General features: G+C 44.0%; 1 long non-coding RNA gene across 1 annotated transcript in view; it reads right to left on the bottom strand.

Annotated features, from left to right (window-relative positions):
• The window catches only part of LOC148139900 (uncharacterized), a 35,266-nt gene extending 8,140 nt beyond the window's left edge, over window positions 1-27,126 (bottom strand). The window contains exon 1 of the long non-coding RNA XR_015753308.1: window positions 27,012-27,126. This is a non-coding gene — a long non-coding RNA (uncharacterized LOC148139900). The remainder of the gene's footprint in view (window positions 1-27,011) is intronic.
• Between the last annotated feature and the right edge of the window lie 550 nt (window positions 27,127-27,676).

Genomic DNA, 27,676 nt, shown 5'->3' with positions numbered 1-27,676 from the left:
AAATTTGGTAAGATACAATGAGAAATCTTATTGGGCCTCATGAGATGCTGCCCAAAAAGCTCCAACACAACTCACCCTTCGTCAAAGAACAGTGAGATTCATCCTACAGTTACCTTGTATCTGCATTCACTGAAGGGATACAGATAATCTCTTAGAGATATAAGGTGACCAAAGGATTTGTGAAACTGAGGAACTAAAAGAAATTAATATTCACATTAGAAATTAGTAACTATTGAAAAGTTGACTGGATTGAAGGTTGATAATTCCCTGGACCAGAAGAGCTTTATCTTCGAGTGTTGAAGGAAGTGGCTAGAGATATAGTGAATGCATTGGTGGTTATTAATTAAACTCTGTGTTCTGGAAAAGCTCTTGCAGAATGTAAAGTAACAAATGTGACCCTATTATTTGAGAAGGGAGAAAGAGGGAGAATGGAGAACGACAGATCTGATAGCTTAACCACGATTGCAGGAAAATGTTAGTTTCTATTTGAAAAGGAGTAATAACTGGACATTTAAAAAGAATCACAAAATTGGGAGAGTCAACATGGATTTATGAAAGGGAAATGATGTTTAAAAAATCTTTTTTTTGAGGATATTATTTGTAGTATTGATAGAGGAGAACTAGTAGATGGGGTGTATTTGGATTTTCAAGAAGGCTTTTGATAAGGCCCTGCACAAAAGATAAGAAAATAAAATTAAAACACCCAAGGTTGAGGGAATATACTTACATGGATTCTGAATTGGTTAACAGAGAGATAGCAGAGAGTAGGTTTAAATGGGTCAGCCTGAGGATGGCAAGCTGTTACTACAGGGTTACTGCAAGGATCAGAGCAACAGTGACAACTGTTCACAATTCACATAAATAACCTAGATGTGGGGACCACTTGTAATATTCCCAATAGTTGTTGGTGGTACAAAACTGAGAGGGAACTGAGTTGTGAGGGTGATATAAGAAGCATCCAGGAAAATTGGAAAGTGTAAGTGAGTGAGTTAGAAATGACCAACACAATGTGAATAAATGTAAAATAGAAACATAGAAATTAAGACCAGGAGTAGGCCATTCAACCCTCCAAGCCTGCACTGCCATTCAATATGATCATGGCTGACTTATGGAATACTGCGATCAATTCTGGTCTCCCTGCTGCAGGAAAGAAACTTGAAAAGGTTCAGAAATTATTTACAAGAATGATGCCACGGTTGGAGGGTTTGAACTACAGGGAGAGGCTGCATATGCTGGGACTATTTTCACTGGAGCGTCAGAGGAAGAGGCTTGGCCTTATAGAAATTTATTAAGTCATGAGGGGCATGGATAAAGTGAATAGTCAAGGTCTTTTCCCCAGGGTAGGGGAGTCAAAACTAGAGGGCATCAGTCTAAGGTGAGAGGGGAAAGATTTAAAAGGGACCTAAAGGACAATATTTTCACGCAGAGGGTGGTACATGGAATGAGCTGCCAGAGGAAGTGGTGGAGGCTGGTACAATTACATTTAAAAGGCATCTGGATGGGTACATGAATAGGAAGGGTTTGGAGGGATTTGGGCCGGATACTGGCAGGTGGGATTAGATTATTGTAGAATAGTTGGTGGGTGTGGACGAGTTGGACTGAAGGGTCTGTTTCCATGCTGTACATCTCTATGACTCAATGATCATCCAACTCAGTACGCTGAAATCATTCACTATGTGGAAGAAGCAAAACATCAGAATAATTCTTAAATGGTGAGATGTTGGGAAATATGGGTGTTCAAAGCAACATGGTTTGACAGAACTGTCATTTGAACTCAGCCCTTCCAATCTTCCAACCAAGATGGTCAAGTGACTTAAAACTAGCATGCTGTCACCTCAGCAATTAGGAAAGCAAATGTCATGCTGCCATTGATCACAAGGGAACTGCAGTACAGCACTAAAGATGTCTTGCTGCAATTGTATCAAGCCTTTGTGAACGTTTACCTGAAGCATTGTGTACAATTTTGCGTGTTTCTGAAAGAAGGATATACTTGTCTTAGAGGGAGCCTAATGGAGGCTCACCAGATTAATCCTTGGGATAGCAAGACTGCTTTAGGAAGAGAGATTGAAGAGACTGGGTCTGTATTCCTTTGAATTTCAAAGACTGAAGGGTTATGTCAATTGAAACAAAACATCAGTTGAGACAAAATAGCTGCATATTCAGACAAAATATAGGTGAGCACAAACATGGACAAATCAGGCTTTTAAAGTAATCTGGAATGTGGACATATTGGCCATTAAACATTAAACAATGCAATGAGATCATAACTGATCGGTATGTTCACTCCATTGTCTCACTTTTATTCAACATTCATTGATACTTTGACATGAGATCCACAGATCTTAGTCTTGATCATTGCAATTGCCCCAATATCCACAACCTTTTAGGGTCATGAATTCCTGATTTCTACATTAATTGTTGTGAAAAAAAAGCTTCCCGATTTCTTTCTTAGTTGGCCAAGGATTCTTTCCCCTTGTCCTTAACCTACCCACCAGAAGAAAAGGTTTTGCTACACCTTCCCTCTGAATCCTCTTAACATGTTGAACATCTTCATCAGATCCCCCCCCCAGCTCAGCCTTCAAAATAGGCCCAGACCTTCTGACTGAGGGTCATTGCAGCAGCACAGAGAGGACCATCCAGACTTTCCTGATGGAGCTGATTCCACGGGAATTGCCTGGGAAGTTGAAAGTTTCACTGGACAATTACCTGGCATCTGGAACCCTCCAAGAATGTTTCAGAGTTACAGTTAGAGATTTTGCATGATTCTGAATAGCTTACCTGAATAGTTAGCCAGGAAAAGTTAGAGGAATAAAAATCTGGTCTCAATCCTATATAACCTTTAAGCTGAGCACCCTGCATCACCACTGACACCATGATCTCCTCAGAGATACATGACAAATCCAAAACCTTCTCAGGACCTGATACCCATACTGATATATCAGTGATGCATCTGTCCAGCCTCGTAAGTGTGGTGCTCAAAACAGAACGTAGCACTCTAAACAAGGCTGTTTATAACTGAAGTATAACATTCACATCTTTGTAAACCTGGCATCTTCATTTAAAGAGCTTCTTATAAAAAATTTGGAATATAGTCTACAAGCCGTGATGTTTGGCATTGATTGTGCCTTATTATTCAGGGTCCCAGAAATTTATTCTGCTTAATAATTTAAAGCAGTTTGTTCTTCCATCTGTTGAAGATAAATCCAAACGTCTATTTTAAAGCAAAATCTCAAGTGAGTGGGATGTGTGAGAGATGATTTCCTTTCTCTATTTTAATATCGAAGGAATGAAAAGATCTGCCGGTGCCCTGCAGAGAGGTGAAGGGGAATTGCATTTACCCTACAGGAGGGAACCATGGAATGTGCTGGCATTTGCTTGTCATACACTCAGGAAACATACAGTCAGGAAAATGAAGATCAGTATTGCTTGGAGCGGCTCCCTGTTCTATGCACAGCTACTCATCCCTCTCACCATGTCAGTGGAGCCAGTCTGGCCGATTGACCTGCCTGAAATTGATGGTTATTCATTTCCTACAATCCACAGCAGTGCACCAACACAAAAGCATGGCAAACCCCTGCTCAAAAACTGACCAAACATAGTCATTGGACAACTGTGTTTGGCACCTGTCTAAATACTTTTTAAAATTGTGTTTTGATTAATCTGTATTCTTAATTGATGAAATGAGCAATCTTTTAAAAATCATGGATTGCTGCATGTTTAGAAAGCAAATAACCTGGCTCTCATTGCAGACATTGTTAACACAGCTGCAATGCTTAAAGTGGGCTGGCAGATGCACTGGAATTGATGAAGGGGTTCTTTATAAATAGAACTTCACTTGGTACAAGTAACTGATTAGTCTGTGGACCCATGACCAGTTATCAATGACGGAGACTTTCTGCTTGTCAACAACTATGTGATTGGTTCCCAGGGAGCTGAACATCTTAGGGCTGTGTCCACTGCACAGAGATCTCCAGCAGGTCGGGTGTTCCCTCTAGGTTCTGTGCAATAAAAGCCACTTTAAGCTTGAATAAAAACATTTATCTTTCCTTCAGGAGTTGCTGTAACCGGTAATTTATTTTTTATTATGAAGTTAGATTCCTTTTATAAGTGATCCAGCCACCCTGTACCTCTTGCAAAGCAGCATCTGGAAAAGGACAACTGAGAATCAGCCTTTGACCAGCATAAGAATCATCTTAGGAACCATTGCATTGCCTTCCCCATCTTTCCTGCTCTCCATAACACCTATGGATTTTCTCTGTCTGTGTGCACATGTCTAAGAGGGAGTTTATAAGGAGATTAGAGTTTTAATTACTAGTGTTCTAAGCAAACAGTTCATAATTGATTGCCTGTAGCTAGAATCTAGTTACTTGGAATAAATAGTCATTTATGTTAAGTATAAAAATCTGGTCTATTATTTCTGTTAAACTGAGTCTAGAAGACAAATAAATTGGTGAATTCTGTATACTTCTTAAAATCTTTAACTTGTGTGATCAGAGTGCTGTTCCAGTGAAGCATAACAACCATAGAATAAGTAATGCCAGAATCGAAGGTTGAAATGTATTTAAATGCTCAAGAACACTTCATAAGATCATCCGATCTCCTAAAGTGCTACATACAGAATATGTGTACGTAATGTTAGTTAATTGAATCAATGTAGGAAGCCCATCTCAAGGGTGAATGAACTTCTGGATTTATTTCAGCAAACTTAGCCTGCTACATAAAACTGAATGAAGAGGCTTCCACGTTAAACAACTGTGCACTCTCCATATCTGTTGTGTTGAGATGTCAAAATATCAAAATCATTTGACAGTCCAGTTCCTAAGGCATCAGCAGTGTGTGCGTGACTGCCATTATAAGAGCTGTTGACCGCATAAACATTTGCTCCTCTTAATAAAACTGGAAAGCTTCCTTCGAATTATTTACTTTCTAGTGAATCCTGGGCACACCACACTAATCAATATTAGAAGACAGCTAATAATTATAGCTAAACAATTTTAGGCAATCTTTATTTAATGCTGGCATTGCAAATGACCAAAAGGCTGATGTACCATTTTTGGAGGGAAATATTGAGCACAGTGGGGTCAAGTCTGATTTTTATCAAGTCAGAAGTCAAATGACACCAGGTCATAGTCCAACAGATTTATTTGAAATCACAAGCTTTCGGAGCACTGCTCTTTCTTCAGGTGAAGTGCCATCAAGCTCCTTTCTGCATGTTGGCTTTTAAACTAAGAAACAAGATGGACATCTAGTTAAGAATAATATTAAAAATTCAAAAGATAAGTACAAATGATTTCTAGAAAATGAGGGAGGCAATGTCCGTGAGGTATTCTTGCTAAGTTATTACTTCAGAGACCTAGGTAGTATTCTGGAGACTTTTGTTCAAATCCTACTGTCTTAGAATTTGAATTCAATTTGTTAAAAAGATCTGGAATTAAGAATCTAATAACGACCTTCAAACTATTTACAATTTTCTGCCATCTTTATCTAGTCTGGTCTACATGTGATTCTAGACCTACGACAATGTCGCTGACCTTTAAATGCCCCCTAATGGATTAGAGATGGACAATAAATGGACCAGCCAGAGACCGGCATCCTGTGAATGAATAAAAAACAATGCTGATCAGGCAACATCTGTGGAGAGAGAAACGTGCAAGATCTGCAGCCCATTGTCTGAGCAGCAAACCTGAGGTGTTAACTATGTTTTTCTCTCCACAGATTCCTCATGACCAATTGGGTATTTTCAGGATCTTCTGTTTCTGTTTGGGATTTCCAGTAGCCATGGCATTTTCTTCTTGTCACAAAGATGATCTAGTTTTTCCTCAGCACTCGATAGTTTCTCTCTGAGTCATAGAGTCACAGAGATGTACAGCACGGAAACAGACCCTTTGGTCCAACTCGTCCATGCCAACCAGATATCCTAAACTAATCTAGTCCCATTTTCCAGCACTTCGCCCATCCCTCTACACTGTAATTGTACCAGTCTCCACCACTTCCTCTGGCAGCTCATTCCATACATGCACCACCTTCTGTGTGAAAAAGTTGCCCCTTATGTCTCTTTTATATCTTTCCTCTCTCACCCTAAACCTATACCCTCTAGTTCTGGACTCCCTGACCCCAGGGAAAAGACCTTGTCTCCTTATCCTGTCCATTCCACTCATGATTTTATAATTCTCCATAAGGTCACCCCTCAGCCTCCGACGCTTCAGGGAAAATAGCCCCAGCCTGTTCAGCCTCTCCCTTTAGGTCAAATCCTCCAACCCTGGCAACATCCTTGTAAATTTGTTCTGAACCCTTTCAAGTTTCACAACATCCTTCCGGTAGGAAAGAGACCAGAATTGCATGCAATATTCCAACAGTGGCCTAACCAATGTCCTGTACAGCCATGGAACCATGGCTTTGAAACAATTACTTTACACATTGATAATTGTGAGCCTGTATGTATAAAGAAATATTTCTTGTGACTTTTGCAACTAAAGGAGATAATGGTGCTGATTTGAGGGACACTATCCTTCATTGTATTGAGGTTGTATAGGGTGTTGGTGATGTGTGTTCTGGAGTATCGTGTACAGTTCTGGTCATCCTGCGATAAAAAGGATATTATTAAATTGGAGAGGGTTCAGAAAAGATTTACCAGGATGTTACTGGGACTGGAAGATTGAATTATAAAAATAGGCTGGATACTCTGGGACATTTTTCACTGGAACGTAGAATGTTGAGGTTTATAAAATCGTTAGGGGAGTGTCGATCGGGTGAATAGCAGGAGTCTTTTCCCTCGGCTGGAATAGTTGAAAACTAGGGGCAATATTTTTAAGGTGAGAGGAGAAATATTTAAAAGGGACATGAGTGGCAGCTTTTTTACACAGACAGTGGTTCATATGTGGAATTCCTGAAGAAGGGCTTATGCCCGAAACGTCGAATCTCCTGTTCCCTGGATGCTGCCTGACATGCTGCGCTTTTCCAGCAACACATTTTCAGCATATGTGGAATGAACAGCCAGGAGAAGAAATGAAAGCAGGTACAGTTATAAAAGACATTTGGAAAGGTACAGGGATATGAAAAGTTTGGAGGGATATGGGCCAAATGCAAGCAGGTGGGACAAGTTTGGTTTGATAAAATGGTCAACATGGACTAGATGGACCGAAAGGTCTGTTTCCATGCTGTATGACTCTTTGGCTCGATAATTAGACATGGAGTCAGTGGATGTTTCAGTCTGAAAGCCACAACCATTTAGGAATGAGTAGTTGATGTCAACAAATCTCCAGGAGTCATTCCCAGTGAATGTCCTCCAGTGGTTGGGAGCTCCGTGTTTTGAGTGGGCACTACTTGGCCCTCCTTTAGGCAATGGGACCCTTTCCAGTAACATGCAGCAGGTACTGGGAGCTACAGCAGAAGAGTAGCCTTCACAACTGACAGAGGGTCCAAATGCAATGGGGAATGTGAGAGTTAAGGGAGTGAACCCCATGGCATCAATCCCACATGACCAAACTCCAGGGATAATAAATGAACAGTATGTGCATTGCTCAAGATACATAGCCTCCAAATAAGGAAACCTGCATCAATTCAGGTCAGGACTTAAGCCTAGTTTTATTGGACGTTATGGATGTTCAAACAACTGGTCAAGGATTCCTAAGGAAGCAATCAATACCAGGATCCGACCTCAGCAACATTGATATTGTTATGAAGGTGTAGGTATGTACTGTACCTTTAAGAGAGAGAGAGGAAGCTGGCAAGGACTGACTGAAAGCACAGAGTGTGCTGAACAATTTTAAATTGTAACACTTGGTCAAAACAAATAGCTGGAGTTATGTTGCCATGGAACAAAAACAAATTCAAATTCGGCCAATCAGTTTAAATTATGCTGCAGATACCAAAACCCAATCAATTTGAATTTTACTGTTTGGGATGACATCAAACCAATGAAATGGTCCATTGTTTTAGGGTATAAAACCAGCCATTTTGAACAATTGGGGGGCTTATGCCTGAAACGTCGATTCTCCTGCTCCTTGGATGCTGCCTGACCTGCTGCGCTTTTCCAGCAACACATTTTCAGCTCTGATCTCCAGCATCTGCAGTCCTCACTTTCTCCTTGGAGAACTGCTAAGTACTAACAAGTACAGACTGTTAGCCGAATAGCTCTCTTAAAGGTACCTATCCATAAGAAAAGTTGTGCAGCAGAAGACCAAAGAAGAGATGACCCAGGAAAATACAGTAAAAAATCTACAAAGGAGAATTGACAAAGTTGACTGGTTTTGAAATGTGATTATATTGTCTTTTTGTAAATCATAATTTTTTTTTATCAGACCAGTATTGAAGAGAGAGAGGTAAAAGATAGGTTTAAGAGAAAGGAGTGTTACATAGCTGGTGTTTTAATGTTCTCTGTTGCACTTAAAGAGAAAAATTGTTAATTTTTACTTTAAGTAGTGAAATCTTGGATAGTTCTTTGCCTCTTGAAATTTAACAGATTATGGTGTGAAGTGTGCTTCTCTGTGTGTCGGTTTAAATTAGCTGCGGGGTTTACCCCGTGTTATAACAATATTGCCTAGAAAGAAGCAAGTACTAGACTATTGCTTGAGGCAGCATGGGGCATGGATGACAACAATCACAGAGTGAAAGTCAAGCAATCATTTCAGCAGCCGGCCAGTGTAACAATACAAGGGCTGTCAGACTGATCTGGGTAGATGAACTGAGGTAGGATGATGGGCCTTACTTGTCTTTTATAATTTCTTTTCACTCCTTTTTCAGAAAGATTTTTATCTTTGCTGTTGAGGGATAACAATAACGAAAGCAAGGATGTTAATTCTCCCAAAGTTGCACCATGCTTTCCGCATATCTAATTTTCTGTACAATTTCACGAACAGATGAACACCGACCCCTTCCTGCTTTGAATTCACCTCGCTGACCTCTACATGTGTTGTACATTCTGAAGCAGTAGGACCGGGTCTGGAATCGGTTCACATTGTTGTAGAGAGTGCATTTAACACATCTGCCATTTCCTTATTCTTGCCATGGTGTTTCAATGCAATTTATCTTTAAAGGTGTTCAGCATTCTATACACTCTCAGTTGGCTAAATATAGTCTATACCCCTAATAAATTGCACCCTTAATTCCATCGATGCCTTGCCTTTCTATTATACTGTTCACTCATGTCAACTCTTGTATACATTGTACGTCCATTTAGATTTCTTATTCATTGCAATATTTTCTTTTATAATGGTCCTGTGTGCTTTATTGCCTTAAAGCCATTTTATAACTAAGTTATATATGATTCTGTGTATTCATTCGTTTTCAGATCCTTATGGCATTTTAAATAATTCTTCTTAGATAAGTATTTATTATGGGTCTCTTAATTTAGTCTTTGCTGTTTCTCATTTGGGAGAATCAATCCAACTATCTGCTCTTCTTTCTTTTATTTTAGCTTCTAGAAGCTTAACATTTTGGGCAGATGCCCATTCTTGATCAAGGAGGCATACTCAGCTGGGATTAGATAAAGTAACACAGGAGGCGACCTACACTGGGGACAAGTACTGGCATAGAACAGGTGGGGCGAATGGCCTGTTTCTGTGCTGTGTTGTAAGTTCCACATAATCCCTCAAGATGAGAATCTCATCCTCTGAGGAATTCTTCTAATGATCCTCAAACCTTCTGTTCCACAGATTTTTAACACACCTTCTGCCTACGTCTTTATCACAGTCTCAAACTAAGCTTCAGAGAGGAAATAAAACAGAGGATGGTACAACATAAGATGTAAATGTTACAAATCTTTTCTCTGTGTAGTTGCTCTTACTTACGGTCACCACTGGTTATATCAATTGCATTCATGCTAATGGTATTTCCCTGACTTTAAATTGAAGCTTTTCATAACAATTGCATTATAAAGGATAAAGTTAATGGGGATCTACCTGTATCCTGGTCTGAGGTTCTTCCTACTTGGGTAGCCCATCCCTAACAGAGATCAGCCAATGATAAAGGCTGTCAATTTGAATGACCCCTTGCTCTCACCCTGAACAGGAAGATGTACAGTAATCTACTTTGCTTTTGATTTCCACCTCTCCTTCAGGTCAACATGTTCCATCTCTACTTTGACTTCTCTTCACCCATTTCTAGGGATCGCTTTTGATTGTTGTTCACAATAAGCTCACTGATTCTTTAGTTGACTTAGTTGCTTTTCCTAACACTCAGCTTCCTGTAAAGAGTCCATTCCATTCTCCCAGATATGTTGCCACCATTCCATCTGAAGACCTAACCTTATATACAAGCACTTCTGAAATATCTGCCTTTTTCCTCAGTTGAGGATTCCTCCTCATCATAGTTGACTTTTGACAGTTTATTTCTGTATTTCTGGTCTCATTTTTTACCAGACCCACAGTTGCCTTCCCCTCGTCATCACCTCCCACTGCACCAACTTCAACTTTCAATGGATCACCTTTCACCAGGGTGGCATGGTGGCTCGGTGGTGAGCACTGTTGCCTCTCAGCACCAGAAATTTGCAACCACCTCCATTAATGGGTGACTGTCTATCCAGGTGGCGTTTGTATATTCTCCCCGTGTCTGCGTGGGCTTCCTTCAGGTACTCCGGTTTCCTCCCACAGTCCACAGGTTAGATGGATTTGCCATGGGAAATTAACCCTTAGTGTTCAGGGATGTGTAGTGTAGGTGGATGGCTAACCATGGGAAATGCAGAGTTATAAGGATTGTGTGGGATGCTCTTCAGAGGGGTGACATGGAATCAATGGCCTGAATGACCTACTTCCCCGCTGGAGGGATTCGATGATGACCATCTCCACCAAATCCAACGTGATGCCACCACCAAACACGTTGCTCCCTCCCTTCACCTGTCAGTATTCTGAAGAGAATGTTTTCTCTATGACACCTCAGTCAAACTCAATTTTCCTTCCCCACCTCAGCCTTGACAATGAAGCTTACCCAGTTACACGGGCTTGCGAGAGATTTTCAGATCACATCCTCTGTCTGAAATTGGCAGTTGAAATGGGTGACAAGTCTTTAATTTCCCTGCTGGACAAGATGGAACTTGGAAGAATATCTCCAGAAACACAAAGATGGCGATCTTGTTTCACATGGCTCACTTTTGAAATAGTCCACGTGCAGGGAAACTTTGGATAATGGCAGATGCAATCTCCACAGCAATGGTTAATGGCATTAATAGTGATGACATTGTTTTCAACCCAGAAACTGGGTCTGGAACGGCATACTGGCCAGCAAGTCACAATTCAGGTCTTAACTGAATTCGACAAGGACAAAAAAGAGACAAGGGATATCCGGCCAGTCACCAGCATTGGACTGAGGGTTAGCCACTGCAAAGACCCAGTGATGTGGCCATCAAGACCGATTTCAAACACAGGAAGGGTCCATAGAGAGGAGCCTCAGAATCCCATCCTGTTAGGGTTGGACTGCCTTCAGATTATTGGTCGGGATGCACTGAATGGCAAACCTGAAGGCAGAGAAGAACCTCATACCATTTGAAAGGCAGTGGAAGACAATCGTTTTCCACTCAACAAATTAACGTTCACCAAGTCCAAAGAGAATCCATTTGGGGAGAACGATGGAGCCTTCAGATTGTCCGAATTTGTCCTAAATGCAAAAGACTTGCGGGGTGGGAGATTTGGTAGTGATTAATCTGATTGTATCAAAATATGTAGAACAATTATAGTTATCAGGAAAAAAGCCAGAAAGATGTTGTGTATGGATTTGGATGGATTTGAAATGTAGGAGAAAGTGAGGTCTGCAGATGCTGGAGATCAGAACTGAAAACGCGTTGCTGGAAAAGCGCAGCAGGTCAGGCAGCATCCAAGGAGCAGGGGAATCGACGTTTCGGGCATGAGCCCTTCTTCAGGAATGAAGAAGGGCTCGTGCCCGAAACGTCGATTCTCTTGCTCCTTGGATTTGAAATGTAGTAGAGTTAAAAAGCACCACCCACTGTGAAGATGTCATGGGGTGTTGGTGGGTCAGTAAAGTAGGAGCTCATCGGAGGTCAACCCAAGACTGGGTCTTCCCAACTGTTTCTGTAGTAGCGCAGAGTCTATTCTTAAAACCTGTAAATAGTTACAAAGATGTAATGAACTAAATTTTGTTTACTGTACAGGATTCTTCTCATTAGTTCAGAGGATGGCAAACCTCACACACTAGACCATTTAAACCCCCCTCAGACAAGCCATACATCTAGAAGATATAGATAACAACAACCACTATAAGTGTCAGGCCCATATTTTTCAATCAAATCCACATCCGCTGTGAAAGGTGCTGATCTAATCCACAATTTAACAACTCCAAGTCTGAAGCCACTTATGGTTAGTGTGAGGTTCTCTCTGCTTGTGACCATGCCTATCATTTTAATGCCGCGATTTGATGAATGTGTTCTTGTGGTGTAGACATTAAGGAAGGAAAAATGAATCCCAGGCTGAGGTCATCAGGCCACACACGCGGATTGAGATATTCTCCTCTTTGAGAGGGAGGAGACAATGGGTTTCCGAGTTGTAACATAAGGAGAGGGCAACGCAAGTTTACAGATTATTAGCATCCATTATCCACAGCTGGTTGGTATTTCTTTCTTGCCTGAAAGACTGGTAGTTAACAATTAAAAATGTGCTGGGGCAAGTTGCCCCCATGGAGACATTAGGCCTGTCCAAGATAATTTTATGGTGAGCCTGTAGACGAGGAAGTCTGTCCAGTTGATTCTGGCTGGAAAATGCTCCGCTATTCAGAGTCCTACCTTAATTGTTGGATGCCAATTGCAATTCGAAAGGCCAAATGAACTGACATTCCACAGGATTCTTTCTCTCTCACCCTTGACCAAGCTGTCCCGTGGGAAACAGCTGATTTCCCATGCTAATGCATTTAGACCCCCAGTGTTTTTTTTTAAATTAACAAGGATTGGCCGTTTGAACACAGCCTGTGATGTTGGCGCACTGCTTCCTAACTCAGTAAAGGTGTGTAAAATGGAGTTTTAATCCCAGAGCAAGGACCCTCACTCCCAATCTGCCCTACCTACACCAAGCTCTGTTTTTTTTTCTCAAGTTTCAGTCTTGTTTGGTTCCAATGCCAGTGGTTTCCAATGTTCTGTTTGAAAACCTCAAAAGACACTCGCCACCAGGTTATAATCCTCCAGGTTTATTGAAACTACAAGCTTTTGGAGCCCCTGTGTCTTCCTCGGCTAGTGAGGGAGAACACATCAAACATCAGAATCTATAAGTAAAAGGTTCTGTATCTGATGTATTCTCTCTCACTAGCACTGCTGCCTCACAGTGCCAGGGACCTGAGTTTGATTCCAGCCTCCAGTGACTGACTGTGTGGAGTTTGCACGTTCTCCCCGTGTCTGCATGGGTTTCCTCCGGGTGCTCCGGTTTCCTCCCACAGTCCAAAGATGTTAAGGTCAGGTGAATAGGTCATGCTAAATTGCCTGTAGTGTTAGGTGCATTAGTCAGGGATAAATATAGAGTGGGGGACTGGCTCTGGGTTGGTTGCTCTTCGGATGGCCGGTGCGGACGTGTAGAGCCATTGGAGGGAATCTAATCTAATCTAATCTAAACTGAACAGAGCCTGAGGGCTCTGAAAGCTTGTGATTTCAAATAATCCTGTTGGACTCTCACCTGGTGTTGTGTGATTTTGACTTTTTCCACCCTAGTCCAACACCAGCCTGTTTGAAAATGCAATACTGAAGTGGGAATGAGAGAATGGTAAATTTTCAGGATGAGGGTAGGACTGACAGACTTCTCAATCCCTACAGGACATGCCAATCCTCGGAACGCTAGATTCCTTGTCTGTCTCTGTTGGAGATGAGAGAAATGGCTGAGAGAAATTACTGAAAGTGCATGTAGACCTTGTTTCTGATTGTTGGATTTTGAATTTTTTTTTGTTTTGTTGGTGATTTGTTTTGAATGAGAGATTCACAAAGGAAACACAGTCAATATAATAAGGAGAAACTTGCATTTATATAGCACCTTTCATGGCTACAGAATGTCCCAAAGTCAATTAATAAAATACTTTTGAAGCACTGGCATTGTTGTAATGCAGGAGACCTGGCAGCCAATTTGCACAAAGTAAACTTTCAACACAATGACAGCCAGGATATCTGCTTTTAGTGATTTTGTAGCTGGTTAATATTGGGTGGGATATCAGAGATGGCTACTCTTCTCTTCAAAAAGATCTATTACTAAGATTTGAATCTCTGGAGAACATAATTTTATTGCATTGACTAAATGATCTAGAAGCAGGGACAGAGTGACATAGCAAAGTGACACTAAAATAGGTGTGACAGCAAGCAGTGATGTGGAGATAAAGGGTTTACAGATGGATATTGATAGGCTCACGCAGTGGGTCAGATTCGGGTAGATAGAGTTTAATGTGGATCAGTGTGAAGTTGTCCATTTTGGCTGGGAGAGTATATAGGGCAAATTATTTTTTAAACAGAGAGCAGATTCAAAGCTGGGAGCTGTCTCTCAGGGACACAGGTACACAATGTGTACACAGTCCAGGTGCTGGGCCTACCCGGCACACTCACTGCCAAGGGATCCGTGTGACTACACTCTGGGGTGTGACCAATGGTCAGTCCTGTTGGGCCACCAGCAGCAATCAGGGGAAATGTGAATCATCCGTCAGGAAGCTCAGCACTCCGCTCAGTCGGATCAAGGGCCTGCTCACTGAGGTCAGTCAGAGGTCAGGGCGAGTTCAGTCAGTAAGGTACAAAGGGAGCCGAGGCGAGCAGTGAGGAATTTTGGGGGAAATCACAGCCCAAAGGGGTGGGGGAGCCAAGGCTGGGAGTAACAGAGGCATTTACAGAGGTAGGGGGCAAGGATAATAACGGGGTAAGGGGCAGGGCAATAACAGCGTGGGGGACAGGATGGATTATGGGGTGGAAGCAGGGCAACAATGGGGTGGGGGAAGGGAGGATAATGGGGTGAGGGGTCAGGGGTGATAATGGGGGGTCAGGAGTGATAATGGGGTAGGGGGTCGGGGGGATAAGGGGGTGTGGGGTCAGGGGTGATAATGGGGTAGGGGGTCAGGGGGGATAAGGGGGTGTGGGGTCAGGGGTGATAATGGGGTAGGGGGTCAGGGGGGATAAGGGGGTGTGGGGTCAGGGGTGATAATGGGGTAGGGGGTCAGGGGGGATAAGGGGGTGTGGGGTCAGGGGTGATAATGGGCGGGGGGGGGGGGGGGGTCAGGGGCGATGCCTGCAGTTGTATGGGAGTATGTTGAACAGCTCAGAGGACATGATAGTTTACAGGGGTGTGTGGCCTCCTCAGTGGGACAGTGGGGGTAGGGTGGGGTACACATTTTTAAAGTAAATGTCAGGTTTCAGAGGACAGCGAGGACAATTGGAGGTGATGTTCAACGTGAGGGGGCTTCACACTGGGGGGGGGGGGGGGGGGGGAGGGGAAGTGGGTGAACATTGACTGTGAGGGTAGTGCAAGGTCAAAGTGGTCATGGGGACTCTGGGATGGGGCACAGTGGTGAGGGTATCTGCTGGCCAGGTCAGGCCTGGTGCTTCCCCAGTGGTGAGCTTTATTCTCTGCCATGACTTGCCATTCTCTTGTGATTAAGAACCATGAGAAAATTGGTGTGTTCACGCACTGGGTGTTTGGAGGGTGTGCTGGCTGTTGCATGGAAGAATGGATTTGCATTGAAGGAACAAATACATGAAGCTGCCATTTGCCAATCTGGTTGCTAGGCATGCAGGGTGAGGGCTCCTAAGGGGTCAAAGACAGATCAGTCTTAATTTGCACAATGCCACTGATGTTTCTGAATTGAACATTGGCATCTCAATGGGTTGGCACGGTGGCTGAGTGATTAGCATTGTTGCCTCATAGTGTCAGAGATCTGGGTTTGATTCCAGCCTTGTCTGTGTGGAGTCTGTACATTCGCCCTGTGTCTGTGTGGGTTTCCTCCGGGTGCTTAGTTTCCTCTCTCATTCCAAAGAAGTGCAGGTCAGGGTGGATTGGCCATGCTAAGTTACCCATAGTGTGCAGGGGTGTGCAGGCTAGGTGGGTTAGCCATGAGAAATGCAGGGTTACGGGAATGTGGTGAGAGTGTGGGATGCTCTTTGGGCCAAATGGCATCTACCTGCACTGCGGGGATTCTCTGATTCAATGATACTGCATATAGCAGTAATGACTGAAAAAATAAACCAATGCTGACCAAAGGCAAACTTAGGAGGGAGCTGTGGGAGGGTAAATTCATGAGCATCTTCTGTCATGTGAGGCTGATAAAAGTGCTGAAAACAGTGTAAAGTTGGGTGACTGGTGTGGATCGAGGATGGGAAGGGTTCCGGAATGTTGCGATGATGTTTGTTTCGATGTAGCCTGTCAGTCACTCAGCTGGAACGATGGGCTGCCTGTGTGGGATCTTTCAGGCGTCCAGCTACAAACACACCCAGACGACATGGAGAGGCCTGTATCATGACCCGGCTGCATTTATCAACGCAAAAGAGGTTCCATTCGATTCGTGTTCAGGTGATCGTTGACGGAGATGAATGCTTGCTGCCTTGGCAGCTGCTACAACACCGACATTCTGGAACATTCTCATGTCCCTGGTGTGTTTTGAGGATCCTGGTTCCTTACAAGGCTGGTTATTGGGGGACAAGAGCTATCCACTGTGACCATGGCTCATGGTACTATCGTGCACACCCCTGACTGAAGCAGAATTCAGATACAATGCCTCTTGTAGAAACATATGGAAATACAGTAGGCCATTCAACCCCTCAAGCCAGCTCTGCCATTCATTAAGATCATGGCTGATCATCAAACGCAATAGTCCAATAACCCCGCCCCCCGCGCCCCCACCCCAATATCGCTTGATCCCTTTAGCTACAAGAGCTATATTCACTTCTTTCCTGAAAGCACACAATGTTTTGCTCTCTACCACTTTCTGCTGTAGTGAATTCCACAGGCTCACCACTCTGAGTGAAGACACTTCTCTTCATCCTGGTCCTAAGAAGGTTAACACCTTATCCTTAAACAATGACCCCTGGTTCTCAATTCCCATAACATTGCAAACATTCTTCCTGCATCTAACCTGTCTAGCCCTGTTAGAATTTTATATGTTTCTATGGGATTCATCTCCAAGCAACCCCCCCCCCCCCCCACAACTCATTCTTCTAAATTTTGGTTAATGCAATCCAAAGTGACTCAATCTCTCCTCATACATCAGTCCTGTTATCCCAGGAATCAATTTGGTAAACTTTGCTGTCCTCCCTCTATGGCAGGAACATCCTCAGATAAGGAGACCCAGACTGTGCACAATACTCTCGGTGTGGCCTCACCAATGCCCTGTATAATTTTGTTCCTGTACTTGAATCCCCTCGCTATGAACACCAACATACTGTTTGCTTACTTTGCTACCTGTTGCACCTGTACACTTACTATCAGCGACTGGTACATAAGGCCACCCAGGTCTCGTTAAACATTCCCCTCTCTCAATTTGCAGCCACCCAAACAATAATTAGCCTTTGTAATTTTGCTACTAAAGTGGGTAACCTCACCTTTATCCACATTATACTCCATCTACCATGTATTTGCCCTCTTAGTCTGTCCAAATTGTACTGCAACATCTCTGCGTCCTCTTCACCGCTCACCATTCCACCCAGCTTTGTGTCACCTTCAAATGTCGAGCTGTTCCATTTCATTCCCTCATCTGAATCATTAACATAGGTTGTAGACTTACTGGGGTCCTAACGCCGATTCCTGAGATATCCCACTCGTCACTGCCTGTCATGTCTCGATCAGGGCCATGGTGGAGCACACAATGGGGCTTCTGAAGATGTCGCTCTACTTTTTGGACTATTTTGGGGTGATCTCTTGTATAGTTTGGACACACTATGGTGCATCACTCTGGTGTGCCCTGCTCTGTACAATTGGACTGCGCGATGAAGTACTGTAATTGGATGCTGAGGGACTGGGAGAATGTCTTCTGAGGAAACTGGGAAGGAGGAAGCTGATATTGTCTATGACAGAGCTCTACTAAAGGCTTGGCAGGAGCTCGTTGACAGCAACCAGTCAATGAATGCTTGGAGCAATAGACCATTGTTAACTGTAAAATAGTCATTAGTCATGATGTGGGGAGGGCTGCGTTGGTGAACTGTGGCCTCTAATGATTGGTTTGTTTTCTTGTTTGGTTGCCGTCAATAGAAGCTCATCTTTGGCATTGTCTGATTGGGATATTCCCTCACTGGACAATGACAAACTGCATGGGCATTGGGGAACTGTAAAAAGTCATACTCTTAGCAGACAAGACAACTGCTCTCTCACTACAGAAAGATGACTGGAGGTGAGTTTAACCTGAGGGTCCCCACACCTCAGGCAAGGAGGAAGAGACTACGTAGGAGAACCGTCTATAGTGACTTCAACCCGGGAGGAATTCAACCCAGAGCCAGTCATGGAAGAAAATGTGGGCGGCACGGTGGCACAGTGGTTAGCACTGCTGCCTCACAGCGCCAGAGACCCGGGTTCAATTCCCGCCTCAGGCGACTGACTGTGTGGAGTTTGCACGTTCTCCCCGTGTGTGCGTGGGTTTCCTCCGGGGGCTCCGGTTTCCTCCCACAGTCCAAAGATGTGCAGGTCAGGTGAATTGGCCATGCTAAATTGTCCACAGTGTTAGGTAAGGGGTAAATGTAGGGGTATGGGTGGGTTACACTTCGTCGGGGCGGTGTGGACTTGTTGGGCCGAAGGGCCTGTTTCCATACTGTAAGTAATCTAATCTAATCTAATCTAATCTAATCAAAATGGAGCCTCAAACATCACTATCCATCACTACAGGATGTGTGTACTCATGTGTGTTTCAACAACAATCCAGATTCCCTGGAGGGAGGGAAGGGTGGAGAGGGGGGGGTTGGTCAAGAATGAGGCGGGGGTGGGGGGAACGTGGATGTGATCTGCCTTAGACGGCTGGACAGTCAATGTGGATTCATTTGATGCCAACAGCAAGGGAGTTGTTCCCTGCTCTGGTAGGAGCAGATTTGGGACCTGACCTTTGCCCCCTATGATGGCAGAGAAGGCCATAACACTGGAGGCCATACCTGTCATCAGCCAGAGAGAGGCTTGAGAAGACCATGCTAACTACCCACCCAAAATCATCACCATGTTACCTCGACGACCAGAGCTGATCTAAGTGAAGAGATTGTGAAGGCTTAAAAACTGAGAGAAATGACAATGGGAAACCACTGCAGCTACTCTTCCCTACTCTGGTCTGTGGCTCCAGGTCCTTATTATGAGACTTGAGTTGGGACCTGCCCAGGACAGATGTAAATGGGCAGATGCATATGTGTGGTGAGAATGTTTGCTGTTACATGTTGATAGATGGTTAAATTGAATTGAGTAATAAGTTCCTAGAAGTCAGGCACCACCTACTGTATTACATGACTCATTGCTTCAGCAGTATAAGGTCATGTATCATAATGATGTTGTTACACTGCGCTTACTAATTAAACACTCATAACTTCCAGAGCCATCTCCCTTTAGCAGACTTGCTAACTAATCTAACCAGCAAAACAAGGAAAGTGATAAATAATTAATAAACAAAGAAAAGTCAGAAAGGATGAGAAACTGCAATGTAAAAGCTTATAATTCTAAAGTTAAAAATCACACAACAGGTTTAATTGGAAGCACACTAGCTTTCAGAGCGACGCTCCTTCATCAGGTGATTGTGGAGGGCTCGATCGTAACACAGAATTTATAGCAATAATTTGCAGTGTGATGTGACTGAAATTATACATTGAAGAATTGATTGTCTGTTAAGCCTTTCATCTGTTAGAATGTTTTATGTTTGGTATTGATGTGATTTTATTTATTGTCATATGTATTTTGTTACAAAATACAGTGAAAAGTGTTGTATTGTGTTGCCATTCTCACGGGCCATCTTAAAACACAGAAAAGCAAAATCATAACATAGAATATAAAGGCAGAAAAATAAAGAAGTAAAGTTCATCTTTACAGTCACACAATTCGTACACTGAGGAAACAGGCCATTTGGCCCAACCAGTCCACACTGACTCCTCAAAGACCACCCCACCAGGAGTCACCCCTACCCTTTAACACAACCAATCCAATTAACCTGCACATCTGAGGGAGGAAACCAGAGCACCTGGAGGAAACCCATGCAGACTACAGGAAAAATATGCAAACTCCACACAGACAATTACCTGAGGCTAGAATTGAACCCAGGTTCCTGATGCCGTGTGGCAGCAGTGCAAACCACTGAGCCACCGTGGTGCCCCTATTAACAAGTCCACCTTGCTAAGTGCTCAGCCATTGATCTGGAGCAACTAACCAACTCAGCACGCCACCTGAACAGGAGTCACCGCTCTCCTGCACCAATTCGCCTCCATTAATGTCCTTGCTATACCTTGCCAATGCAGCTGACATCGATGCTGCTGAGACCTGCACTGAGCCAAAGTCAACACTGCCACCACGTCCAAGTGTCCATTCTGGGCCTACCTTGCCAATGCATCCTCCATCGTTGACACTGATTGGTCTTGTACTGGGCCCAAACTCGCCTCCACCCCCATGAGTCAGCACTGGGCGCCGACGCCACAGGGAGGCCAAATCCACCTCTGCCACAGTAACCATGAGTCAGCACTGGGCAGCGACGCCACAGGGAGGCCAAATCCACATCTGCTGCAGTAACCATGAGTCAGCACTGGGCAGCGATGCCACAGGGAGGCCAAATCCACCTCTGCCACAGTAACCATGAGTCAGCACTGGGCGCCGACGCCACAGGGAGGCCAAATCCACCTCTGCCACAGTAACCATGAGTCAGCACTGGGCGCCAATGCCATGGGGAGGCCAAATCCACTTCTGCTGCAGTAACCATGAGTCAGCACTGGGCAGCGATGCCACAGGGAGGCCAAATCCACCTCTGCCACAGTAACCATGAGTCAGCACTGGGCGCCGACGCCATGGGGAGGCCAAATCCACTTCTGCTGCAGTAACCATGAGTCAGCACTGGGCAGCGATGCCACAGGGAGGCCAAATCCTCCTCTGCCACAGTAACCATGAGTCAGCAGTGGGTGCCACCTCCACGATGTAGAAGCTGCCGGGAACCCAAACCCGTGTCAAAAGCTTCTGCCATGAATCCGGGCTGGGCTCATTCACTGCTGCTACTGCCATCGCTGCAACCGAGCTCTTCCCAAGAGATATGTAGAAAGAAGAAAGAGAAAACAGAAAAAAAAATGAAGAAAGGAAACAGCAGATGGGGACCAGGCTCAAGAGCCCCACTCCAACACCATCTTGCTGCTCTGGAAGGATTTGAAGGCAACAGCAGACAAGGAGTCACAAGAACATTTCTAAAATCGAAGAGCATCAGTTCCCTAAATAGATTGGAGACAAATGTGACTTAGAACATAGAACATAGAAGAATACAGCGCAGTACAGGCCCTTTGGCCCTCGATGTTGCGCCGATCCAAGCCCACCTAACCTATACTAACCCACTATCCTCCATATACCTATCCAATGCCCGCTTAAATGCCCATAAAGAGGGAGAGTCCACCACTGGGGAGAGTCCACCACTGTTCTCCTTGGAGAAGAAAGGTTCAAGAAGAGGTTTGACTGAGATGTTCAAGACCAGAAGTAGAAAGAGAAAGAAAAACTGTTACCATTGGCAGAAGGATGGAGAACAGAGGTCACCAATTGAAAATGATTGTCTAAAAGAACATAGAGCATTGAACACTATAACACAGTACAGGCCCTTCGGCCCTCGATGTTATGCCGACTTGTGGAACCAATCTGAAGCCCATCTAACCTACACTATTCCATTTTCATCCATTTGTTTATCTAATGACCATTAAAACGGTGGCGTGAAAGAAGAAAAACAATTTTAAGCAGGCAGTAGTTAGGATCTGGCCTGCACTGCCTGAACGTTTGATGAAAATGTGAATTTCAAAAGGGGATTAGGGCAATTATCTGAAGGGAGAAAGGGCTCCAGTGAAAAGTTGCGGGAAGTGGAATTAGATGAATTATTCTTGCAGAGAACTGGTACAGAGCTAACAGGCTCAATGACCACCTTCTGTGCTGTAACCGTGCTACGATATAATAATTCTTCAGAAAGCAAATCTTAGCAGGACTTATACACTTAATGGTAAGGTCCGAGGAAGTGTTGCTGAACAAAGAGACCTTGGAATGCAGGTTCATAGCTGCTTGAAAGTGGAGCCGCAGGTAGATAGGATAGTGAAGAAAGTGTTTGGGATGCTTTCCTTTATTGGTCAGAGTATTGAGTACAGGAGTTGGGAGGTCATGGTGTGGTTGAACAGGACATTGGTTAGGCCACTGTTGGAATATTGCGTGCAATTCTGGTCTCCTTCCTATCGGAAAGATGTTGTGAAACTTGAAAGGGTTCAGAAAAGATTTACAAGGATGTTGCCAGGGTTGGAGGATCTGAGCTACAGGGAGAGGCTGAACAGGCTGGGTCTGTTTTCCCTGGAGCGTCGGAGGCTGAGGGGTGACCTTATAGAGGTTTACAAAATTATGAGGGGCATGGATAGGATTAATAGACAAAATCTTTTCCCTGGGGTCGGGGAGTCCAGAACTAGAGGGCATAGGTTTAGGGTGAGAGGGGAAAGATATAACAGAGACCGAAGGGGCAACCTTTTCACGCAGAGGGTGGTACATGTATGGAATGAGCTGCCAGAGGAAGTGGTGGAGGCTGGTACAATTGCAACATTTAAAAGGCATCTGGATGGGTATATGAATACGAAGGGTTTGGAGGGATATGGGCTGGGTGCTGGCAGGTGGGACTAAATTGGGTTGGTATGGACGAGTTGGACCGAAGGGTCTGTTTCTGTGCTGTACATCTCCATGACTCTATGACTCAATAGCAGATAGGTTGCAGATTGTAGACCAGCAGACAGCTAACACGATAGAAGAGAATAAGTGGGTTCCATGTATGTTCATGAAAATGAGTTCCCTTGTGACAGATCAGACCTCTTCAAGTTGTCACCATCTGTGCTGAAATACAGCCTTCCCTGTCCAAGATGTTGTTGTTATGTAGAATTAGAATTAGAATCTCTACAGTGTGGAAACAGGCCCTTCAGCCCAACAAGTCCACACCAATCCTCCAAAGAGTAACCCACCCAGCTCCATTTCCCTACCCTGTTATCCTATATTTGCCCCTGAATAATGCACCTAGCCTACATATCCCTGAACACTACGGGCAAATTAGCATGACCTATTCACCTAACCTGCACATCATTAGATTGTGGGAGGAAACCAGAGCACCTGGAGGAAACCCACACAGACACAGGAAGAATGTGCAAACTCCACACAGAGAGTTGCCCAAGACTGGAATCAAACCCAGGTCCCTGACGCTGTGAGGCAGCAGTGCTAACCATTGAGCCACCATGCCACCCAAGCTGCACGATTCTATTGTTAAACTTAAAGATAAACAAGTGGGAGGGTATTTACTGATTGAACAACTTTAGTGCATATAAAAAAGCACTGCTGGGTCATTGGGTGTTAGTCGATCAGAGAGAAATGCAAAATGAATTCTGTGAATACACTTACAATCAACACAAAAGATTTGTCCAGTGTCATACATCATAATCCGGTTTGAATCCAAATCACGTAATGAATGTTGAATCTGTGACCTAATGGTATGTGAATTGACCCTTACATTCTGAGCAATGAAGGAAAAAAAATCATAAAGACTAATGAACTCCATAATCCCACCAGATCCTGACACTATTCCTACTAAAGAAGTCAGGAGACAAACTGTTCCTATTGCGTAAGGTGCTGCCCTCTTTATTAACAATCAAGAGGCATTAGTTTATGCTATGGAACTTTGTACATCCTGCTTTGATATGTATCAGTCGAAGCTCACAACGCATTCAATCAGACTCTGTATGTAATTAGGCACCCATTCTAAAACTCTAGTTGGCACCATCAGTTGTTGGGGAATGCCAACATCCCTGTCAGATAAATAAACTATCAATGGCAGCCAGAATAATGGAAGCCCCTTACCTAAACAGGGTCCAGCTAGGCTATTTGCCCCAAGCTGAGGAATAGCTAACAGTAATGACCAGCTCCCCCCATTTGTCGTTGGCATGCACCCATATGATTTTCTTATGGCGGCTTAGTGGTCAGCACTGCTGCCTCACAACGCTGAGGACTTGCGTTCGATTGGGCAACTAGCTGTGTGGAGTTTGCACGTACTCCCCGTGTTTATGTGGATTTCCTTTGGGCGCTCCGGTTTCCTGTCACAGTCAAAATCTGTGCAGGTTAGGTGGAGTGGCCATGGGAAATGCAGGGGTAGGGTAGGGGGAGTGGGTCAGGGTAATATGCTCTTTTAGAGGGTCAGTGTGGATTTGATGGTCAAATGGCCACACTCTAGGGATTCTGGTTATCACTGTGTGAGGTAAAAGTAACCTCCAACATGTGACTTGACATGTGGCAGGGTAAACCTTTATCCTGTCACGCCTCATATCAACCCGAAAAATACACCTGTTGGATGAACTCATCATTGCTCCTCTGTCTCTACTCGGACACACAGTGGTTGGATATCTTAAAGTTTTTTTTTAATTCTCACATAACTTCAGGGTAAACCACTGGGAAATATAGGAAAATCATCTCAGATATTTGTCTGCAAATTCCACAGACTTTCCACTAAAGTTAACCTGAATGATCAGGAGGATTCGATTAGATTACAGTGTGGAAACCCTTCAGCCCAACCAGTCCACACCAACTCTCCACAGAGTAACCCACCCAGACCCATTTCCCTCTGACTAATGCACCTAACACTATGGACAATTTAGCATGGCCAATTCACCTGACCTGCACATCTTTGGGCTGCAGGATGAAACCAGAGCACCTGGAGGAAACCCACGCAGACACAGGGAGAATGTGCAAACTCCACACAGGCAGTTGCCCAAGGCTGGCATCAAAGCTGGGATCCTGGTGCTGTGAGGCAACAGTGCTAACCACTGAGCCACTGTGCTACCTCTAATGTTGAGGAGATATTTTAGGAATAGGTATACATAGCGCTTTCGCTTGGAAAGAACGATTGCCGCTTTTAATGAACAAGCCCTTCAGCACTCAGACCATGTTGCTCTTCCTTCCATTACCAAAGTAAAGATCTTCACCCATTTCAAGGGGGGAAGAGTTTGCGCTTATATGCATCGTTCACACCCTCAGGATGTCCAAATGTCTCAAAGTGCTTTACAATTCATCGATCGCTTTGGAAGAGGGAAAGCTGTGGGAAAGGTGACCACCACATTGCAGACAGTAACAAAAGGAAAGAGCTCACTGCCCCTTCTCAAGGCAGCAACGAAGAGGTAATAACATTGTGTCTGCGAGATTCACAATCTAAGGATGAATGAATGTTGATTGTATGAACACATCTCTGAGATCAGAAACAAGACATTCCCTGAGAAAGAAAATGCGTGTAGGAGGAAATGTTCCTGGATTTCAAAAGGGAGCCACAGACTTAGCACACACAAATGTCCATGCTATCACAGAGGGAAGAACTGCAGAAGCAAACACGAACATGTAGAAACAGCAGCCACTTAATCTACAGTTAGTAAATGTATTGTTATATGCTATGCTGATTTATTTAGATATCCCTTTGGACTTGCCTATACCACTATAACTTTGGACTTGCCTATACCACTATAACTTTGGACTTGCCTATACCACTATAACTTTGTCACTACCAATCTGAAATCCTTGTGAGCTGTAACTATGCACAATTGTTCTTCCCCACTTAGCCTCACTGTGTCGGTGTCAAGACTTAAAGTCCGATTTGCAATGCTCCCTCATTCTTTCTGAGTGTCTCAAATCCGTGGCACTCCTTATCTCTCCCTGTCTCTCCTTCCAACAACCTGTGGCCTTTTAAAGTCCATGTGTGTGGTCTTTCACTGACATTTCAATATTGAAATAATACAAGACAGCATTGATAGCAATATGAATTGCAGTAGCATTTAGGTGGTATTCCTTTGATCCACTTAATATAGTTTCCTTTGAAACTATTTTATAGGAAACTAATGGAAGGCAGTGTTAGCAGTTTTGTGTTATGTATTAATTGCATTGAATTAGTCTGAACATCCATTTTTTTTTCTCTCTCCCTCTCTTGTACTTTTCATAGATATTGCCCTTGATTGGCGGTACTAGTTTGAGCAGTAATTCTTTGGAAGTGTCCTTCCTAGTTCCAAAGTGCAGACATCTGGGACTACATCAACTCAAGGATTTCATGAAGAGTCCGAGTTGGCCCTCAGAGAACTCTGCAAAAGTGAGGACTGCAGATGCTGGAGATTACAGTCAAGAGTGTGGTGCTGGAAAAGCACAGCAGGTCAGGCAGCACCTGGTGAGCCCTGTGGAGACCTACCCATTTAAAGCCAGAGTGATGAGCACCTCATCTATCATTTAACTCTGGCATCATTTCGGGTTGGCCCAATGGTCCAATAATCAGCACTGCTGCCAGACAACTGTTTGGATGGAGTTTGAATGTTCTCCCTGTGCCTGTGTGGGTTTGCTCTGGTTTCCACCCACAGCACCAAAGAGGTGCAGGTTGGGTGGATTAGCCATGAAAATGCAGGGATAAGACAAGTGAGTGGATGCTCTTTGGAGGGTTGGTGTGGACCCAGTGAGCAGAATGGCCTGCTCCCACACTGTAGGGATTCTATGTTATTACTTCACTGGAGGCAAGTAATCTTCAAGATGCAGCAAGGCCAGGCTTTGTCATGTCAACAAACACTTGTTGAGTGAACCCAGAATTGCTCACATGCCTTTCCACTTAGAAATCCTGACTCTGTTGCCATGCTTTAAGGATCGCCACTCTCTAAAATAATAGCGAGTTCCTGCTTGCATCCAGAGTTGCAAGGTATAGAGTGCAGCCCCAGACGTTGGACTTGCATGGGATTGGAATTGAGCAATACTGAGGAACATCGCAGGGGAAAACTACAACATTCTTTATTATGATGCCAGGAAACTAGGATAAAACCAGGCAGGAATTTACAGTGTCCAGTTAACATACACATAATGACAGCCATTGTGAGATCTGGCTTCCCATTATTTACTCACAGCTGCAAATGACAGACACACACAAGCTCTGCATTCTCCAGTGAGTCCAGGCAGTGCTTGCCAAACGTTTTCCAATGCGACCCCACTTCCATACGGGAAAGTTGCTCAGTTTGGGGTTTGGAGGCTGGAAGTGCCTGTGAAATGAGGGAGAATTTTTTTTTTAAAGGGTGGAGTGAAGTAGTGGGGAAATGAGCCTGTGACGGCAGCAGGAGCAGGAGGTCAAAACTCCTGATCCCACACCTTTTGAAGTAAAAGGCACTTAAGTTCCCATTGGGTTTATTTTCGGACGGGACGCTTGCCGACATGATTGGGCAGTTAGGCCCACCCAGTATTTAAAATAAAAATTGCAAGCTGTAAAAAGGGCCTCACTGATGTTAACATTCAGCTGGAGCAGCCATTGCTGCACTGGAACGCAAAATCCCAATGTTTTGCAGACTGATGCTGCTGGAGGTCATGACCTACAGTTTGGGGAAGCCTGATATAAGTCAAGGTAGGCATTGCCATCACACATCATTCAATGGAGGTGAGCTGTGATACATTAACACTTTGTGAAACTTTTATGGATGGTTGATTGTTACTGTTTGAACTGTCTGGTGTGTTCCTGTTCAAATTTTGAAGTTGTTTGCATTTTATTTTTGAGAATCTGATATTTACAATATTTAGTA

Source organism: Chiloscyllium plagiosum, unplaced genomic scaffold (genome assembly GCF_037043375.1).
Source record: "Chiloscyllium plagiosum isolate Xiang-an unplaced genomic scaffold, Cpla_swu_hap1 HiC_scaffold_36, whole genome shotgun sequence".
Lineage (NCBI taxonomy): Eukaryota > Metazoa > Chordata > Chondrichthyes > Orectolobiformes > Hemiscylliidae > Chiloscyllium > Chiloscyllium plagiosum.
The sequence above is the reverse complement of the archived record's forward strand: the minus strand, read 5'-3'. Positions and strand labels throughout refer to the sequence as shown.